General features: G+C 38.3%; 1 protein-coding gene across 1 annotated transcript in view; it reads left to right on the forward strand.

The window, feature by feature from the left end:
- Nucleotides 1-7,500, forward strand: part of LOC138853404 (carbonic anhydrase-related protein 11-like) — a 166,348-nt gene that overhangs the window by 85,281 nt on the left and 73,567 nt on the right. The gene's annotated exons all lie outside the window — the stretch shown is intronic.

Raw genomic sequence — 7,500 nt, forward strand, 5'->3', positions numbered from 1 at the left:
CGTGCAATCTTTCCCTCGGATTTACGGCACACAAGACCATGGTACCCAAATCGGTCTGCTGCTTCACTGCCACAAATACACCTGTGTTCGGCGAGAACAGGGGCGGCAAGTCGAAGGGCAACACCGATGCGGATGGTCTGTGGGTCGAGGCGTGTGCCAAGGCTGGAGTTGGGAACAGCCAACAGAAAGTCCCCTGCATGAGGAGCTCTTGCTGCCAGGAGGCGGGATCTGTCCTTGCCGACACACTCTGAAGCATTGTTGAGGCAATATTTTCTACTATTGGACCATCCCAGTGCAATTGTTTGTAGTTATTGGGGGGAGCAGGTCTGGTTTCAGAGCCCTTTAGATCATCCCAGATCATGGCTACGTCAATGAACTTTTGGTCCTGGACTCCAATCTTGTCCCTATGATGTTTAGGGAGAATTGCTGCTACAAGCCCTCTGGATGCAATACATGAGGACAGAAAAGCAGGTAGCGTAATCTATGATGACTTGCGGATACCAGTACCTCCTAGTCTGACTGGAAGTGTAGCTTGGTTCCACTGCCCGTCTTCTAGAGTAAGGTTATGTACTTTCGTAAAAATCTGCCTCAGGATACTGTCATATTCGTGCAGTATAGGGTTATCATATGAAGGTGCACATCTTAGGAAATATGTCAACCTGGGCAGACTCAAGCACTTTGTGAGAAGGTACAAGGCATCGCGGGTGTCCAGGTTGCCTATTCGTTGTTCCATTCTCCTTAACTCTTCCAATTTCTTCCTGAGAATTGTGCCAATGGCATTGCTTCCCCGAGGTGCTCCTAGCAAGACACTGTTTGTGGGGGCAATGACTGCTGCTCCTGGTAATTTTGATCTCACTGCATTTATCACTTGTTGACTGACTGAGATGATTTCACATTTGGATGGATTCAGGATGAGACCCATTTCCTGTTCTCGTGTCATTACCTGTGTAAGATCATGTAGAAGGGACTCCTTTGCACCTGCTAGTGTGCCATCATCTAGGAACCAGATGTTTAGCTCGCTGGTCAGTCTGACTGTGATTTCCCTAACTGCTATACAGAAGAGAAATGGTGCAAGAGGATCTCCTTGTTGGACACCCTGTGATGATGTGATTTCATGCTCTCCAAACGGGAGCATTGATTCCTTGCTATATCCAGCTGAAACAAAAGGGAAGAGACCAGGGAAATGTTCTTGTACTGCTGCTAATACCACGTCTCTTTTCAGGAGATTGAATGCATTCTTGAAATCTAATTTTACCACTGCATTGTCCTCAGGCAGGTTGTTGCATGAACCGCTGCTTCACTTCCTTGAGAGACCCCAAAGTCAAGCTGGTTTGGTTGAAGCATCATGGCTGCCTGTGCACGAATACTTCGGACAGCAGCTTTGGATACGAGGCGGCGTAACGTGTTGCCGCACAAAGTGTTGCACCAAAAAAGAAAGGTCTAATTTTATCAGGAATCAGACCAGCCAAGGAATTGTTGACGAACCTTGTGATCTCTGAAAGCAGTGTCTCTGCAATTTCCCCAATAACTGGATTAACCATTTCCTTTAAATGCTGTGGCCTTATTCTAGTGTAACCCCCAGCAGAGCCCGATGGGAACGACATTATTGCTTTGTAAATGTCTGAGTCTTTCACAATCAATGGTTCCACAGTGAGGACAGAGGTGTTGGAACTGTTGGTGCCACTGGTTTCCCTGGCAGGGTGCTTTCCTCTAAGTGCTTCAGCCGTGTCAGCATCCCTGGGAGCAACTGTATCTTCACTGGTAATAATTCTGATTGCCCCCACTGTGTTGCCCTCTTCAATTTTCTTGCTCACCTGGACTCTAACTTTTTCACTGTCAGTGGAGTGAGTGGGGGTTCTGCCTCTCCCTTTTTTGTGTTGACGGGGAAGGCGAATGAGGTTATCAGCTCTAGGAAAATCTCTTAAGGATTTAATTATCATTGAGGCTAGCCTCTTTACCCTTCTTTCCGGCACAGCTAAGCAGACATTGCCAAAAAGTAGCAAGTTGTGCCATGCCTTGATGGTTGGTGGAGCATTAAGATAGTGGAACCATCGTTTATTTTTTTCAGGAGGTCTGTAAGTTTCCCAGCTGCGTGTGGACTGGCTGCTTTGGGAATATGTGTGTGTCCTGGTACCTGTTGCTTTAATTGCTTCCAAGATATTGTCTGATGAGATGAGATCTGTTGGAGTGGGTTCAGGTGCCTGAGGTGGATCTGGATCATCACTTTCCACAGGAGGACATCCTGGACCAGGGCAACTACCGTGTTTGCGGAGGAAACCATTAGAGTTAAGACAACGAAGCTGTAAGCATGACCGACACTTGCTTCTCCTAGTATTACCAGCTGTGCCTTTTCCCTGGCTGCTTGCTTCCTCCTGGTTGGCATCCATCTGCTAGACTAGACATATATGTAAAACTTGTGATTTTTTTTCTTAAACAGCAACGCTCTTCTTACCGAATAAGACAAACGAAAATTTGTGTATGCAACAATTTCGCAAAAATCATTCTGAACGTAACGAAAAAAATATATTTCATTGTGTTTCTTTATTATTAAATTACTGAAAACTTATCTAAAATATATTTAGTTGGATTAGGCTAAATTAAATTGCGCTTGTTATAATTAGGTTAGGTAAGTTCCCTAAGATTCTTTTGGTACAAAATTATTAATTTTAACATTAACATCAATGAAAAAAATACATCTTTAAATGTATAAGGTAAAATTTTAGAAAGGACTTAATTTTAAATGAGTTCTTGCTAATTGACCATTTTAACCTATACGGCACGAGATTATATATATATATATATATATATATATATATATATATATATATATATATATATATATATATATATATATATATATATATATATATATATATATATGTATGTATAGATATATATATATATATATATATATATATATATATATATATATATATATATATATATATATATATATATATATATATATATATATATATATATATATATATATATATATATATATATATATATATACTAGACGTGGGGTCCACGTCTAGTGAAAATTTTGGGACTCGTAGTCTCGGAAAAGTGGATAAAAAGGCTGCGGGGAAAAGATGTTTGGATTTCTTCCTGAAGCCATTTGAATATTTCACTTCCCTTAGCATACCCATCTTCTACTTTTTTATCAGTAGGTATATAACGTAGACAGTCCTCATAATAGACACGCACAGTCCTCGGAATAGACACGCAGACAGTCCTAATACTGGAGAAATATCAGAGCACTTATTCACAATATTATACGAAATAAATACACAGGTAAATTATTATGTGAAATTATAATTCTGTACAGTAAATAAACGCAAATAATGACCTGGTATACAGTTAAAACACATTAATGAACGACTAAGCACAACTTCACCCGTCATCCACAGGTAAAATAACAAGACTGAGCACTGACAAGTATCTCACATTCACGAGAGATTTGGCTTATTATTTCTGCATTTAATTTACCCTAAAACACGATCACTAATCCAGTAACTCCAGAAGCACTTCCACCTGCCTCTGTCTTAGTGGTATAGCAGGTCACAGGTTAGCTGTCTTATGGTATACATAGCTAATACGCTAGTATATTTAGTTGTACAGTAGGTCACAGGTTAGCTGTCTTAGGTTATACATAACTGGTACGCTAGTATATTTAGTGGTATGGCAGGTCACAGGTGTTGCGACCCCTGAATGGGTCACAATGTATATAATGTATATTACCTTTTCATATAATTTTATATTACTTATATTTGCGATAATAGCTAAATCGTAAATATATTCTTTATATTATTATTTGACTTAGTTACTTTTATTAGGTAGGATGTAACATATATGTATATTATTCAGTGCTCATATTCAAGTCTTGATTGTCTAACTACTCTGATTATCGCTCGTTGCTCGTTTCCCTGCCGGCTTCTCGGTGTTGCTTGGCAGCAACTGTCCACGGAACTATCACGTGATCGAAGGGGGTGTTCACACCTCGCCTGGAGTAGTCAGTCTGGGCTAGACTCTCTTGGTGGTTGGATGTATTCCTGACAAGACGTGCCTAACTCTCCCTTATTGGCCCTTGTTGGAAGATCATCTCTGTCGCTTTCTTGTTGTAGGTTCTGTAAAACTCTGTTCACAGAACATTGGCTAGACTTAGTGATTTTCGACGTTGTACTGAGGTTGTGTGTCGCATAGACACTCTGAGCAACTCAGGTCCTGAGCTGTAGCTTCTGAACTAACTTGTACTGGTATCTGTGTACTGTCACAGTCGGGGATTTTCTTATGCTGAACTTAGATTCAGTTGTATGGGAGTTTTGTGACTTTTGTGGAGGATCTGCAGATGGTCCCTACTTAGTGTCGTTATATTATCTCCTTGATCCTGATTGTGTCGCAGTTGCTTGTTATATTGCTATTGGGCTTAGCAATCGTTTTATTCAAGCAAGCTGTTCTGATTGCCAGGTGGTCAAGAAGTTAGTTGATGTGAGGACTTTGTCAGTCACTGGTTTAAGTCTAGTCGAGTCTTGAGACATAGCGAACTACTTACAGCACTTACACACAAACTTATTTGTATATTGTATTATTAAATGTTAATGTACCAGACGGTACTTAAGACGTATAAATGTGATATGTACCTTCAGCACAATGCTACTGTAAACGAGAGAAGTGTAGCAACTTGTATCCTATATTATATTCAGTTGATTAATTTAATTTACTTTGATCTTATACCTCTAGACATTATTATTTATAAACTTAATAAATTTTAATTTCTCTAGTTAGTAGCCTACCAGTTGTAATCCTGAAGCACTAATAATTCTTATTGAATTCCAATGGATAATTGGACCAGGATAGTGACTACTTGTTACGAGAACCCAGTAACAGGCTGGATGCTAGAAGGGCAGTCCATTCTAGTATTCACTGGAGATCTCTATGCTTATTAGAAATCGCGTTTTTTGTAACAAAGGTTAACTGTCTTAGGGTGCACATAGCTGGTACGCTAGTATATTTAGTGGTATAGCAGGTCACAGGTTATCTGTCTTAGATTATACATAGCTGGTACACTAGTATATTTAGTGGTATAGCAGGTCACAGGTTAACTGTCTTAGGGTACACATAGCTGGTACACTAGTATATTTAGTGGTATAGCAGGTCACAGGTTAACTGTCTTAGGGTACATAGAGCTGGTACGCTAGTATATTTAGTGGTATAGCAGGTCACAAGTTAACTGTCTTAGGGTATACATAGCTGGTACGCTAGTATATTTAGTGGTACAGCAGGTCACAGGTTAACTGTCTTAGGGTATACATAGTTGGTACACAAGTATAATTAGTGGTATAGCGGGTCACAGTTTGACTGTTGAAAGGTATACATAGCTGGCACATTAGTATAAATAATACACCAGTACATATACTACTGACACACTCAGTACTTCATCAGAACTCCTCCTTGGATCAAGATCCCTTAGTCAGAATAAAGGCACTGTGACCCTCAGGAAAATTTCCAAGGAAGCCGAAAATAGTTAAATATTTGGCACAGGAAAGATACTGTCTGTAAACTGAATTTTTTTCTGAAAGTGTATTGTTAATAATATTTAAAAAAATGGAGAGGAGAAAATGCTTCATTTATCATCGGATTACTAAGAAAAATGTAAGAGGAATTGAGTGAGTCTCTCTCTCTCTCTTTCATACACAAACACCCACCTATACACACCCACACACACCTACCCACCCACTAACCTACACACACACACACACACACACACACACACACACACACACACACACACACACACACACACACAATGATATTACCAAGACTAGAAGAAAACCTTCAGAATGGCATTTGGAGAATAATACCGCAGAATCTTATTTGGAACTCTTGTCAGTAAGGCTAACGCATAATGCAGAAAGACCTCGTTGTTTACACAGGAAGTCCTCGTTGTTTACATAGAAAGTTCTCGTTGTTAGTACAGAGAGGCTTTAAATAAGCCATTTTTCTCGTTCAGTCTTTTCTGGTAACTTTATCGGAATTAACGTAAAGTCGGTTTGTTTTCTCGACCTTTACCAGGAGCTTTTGTTATTGGATTTCAGTTTCGATGGTTCTGATTACTTTTCAATTAGATTTCAGTTACGATGGTTCTGATTACTTTTCTACTGGATTTCAGTTACGATGGTTCTGATTACTTTTCTGTTGGATTTCAGTTATGATGGTTCTGATTACTTTTCTACTGGATTTCAGTTACGATGGTTCTGATTACTTTTTTATTAGATTTCAGTTACGATGGCTCTGATTACTTTTTTACTGGATTTCAGTTACGATGGTTCTGATTACTTTTCTATTGGATTTCAGTTACGATTGTTCTGATTATTTTCTCCTGTGGTAAATGGTAGCGTTTTTCTGTTGGTATCTCTCAGGTATGGGAATACCTCTAGTGGATGCCTTGTAAGGTATGTTCCGGTAAATGGAATACCTAGAGTGGTTATGGGAATTTTGTTTTTTTTTCCTACCAAAGAAGGGAACACATTGACCATCATTCAGTCAGTCGCTATCTTCTTAGAAGTGTGTTGACATCTCAGTTCACTTGACCATTCAAGGGTATCATTCACACCCTTTCTTCAGTGTGGAGGATTCCCTCTGCCACCTCCAGGACTCAAGTCCGGCTAACAGGCTCCTTGAATACTTTCATAAATGTTTCCAAGAGCACGTCCAAATAAGTAAATATATATATATATATATATATATATATATATATATATATATATATATATATATATATATATATATATATATATATTTATATATTCCAGTTTTCTGCTTCTTACTTTTCAGTATGAACTCTGAGTAAATTTTGAGAAATATGAACATCCGTCTGAATTTATTTTTCTGCTCTAAATGAAATAAATTATTTCGTCTCATTATTGCAGACATAACTAATGACGTCCACACAATTACTCCCTCGTCAGGTATGTTATCTTTATTTTCGTCAGAAGTCAAGAATAATATTAATCTATGTTTATTTGTAATGTTCGTTAATTTATAGTTAAAATGTTTCGTGTACTCGAAAGGACTTTTCTTTGAGTTTTTAATTGAGTTCTGGGACACAAAATTTCATTTTTTTTTCTGGTTGGGGAAATATTCAATACCAAGAAAGTTGTAGACAGAGAGGATTGGTTATTTTATACGGCGGCCATCTTGGACTTTCTTTCCTCACCTGGAGGACCGAGTCCACAATTTTGGAATCGGATACATAGATATATACATATATGCATACATGCATACGTACATATATATATATATATATATATATATATATATATATATATATATATATATATATATATATATATATATATATATATATATATATATATATATTTTTATTATCACACCGGCCGATTCCCACCAAGGCAGGGTGGCCCGAAAAAGAAAAACTTTCACCATCATTCACTCCATCACTGTCTTGCCAGAAGGGTGCTTTACACTACAGTTTTT

Source organism: Cherax quadricarinatus, chromosome 29, assembly GCF_038502225.1.
Source record: "Cherax quadricarinatus isolate ZL_2023a chromosome 29, ASM3850222v1, whole genome shotgun sequence".
NCBI lineage: Eukaryota > Metazoa > Arthropoda > Malacostraca > Decapoda > Parastacidae > Cherax > Cherax quadricarinatus.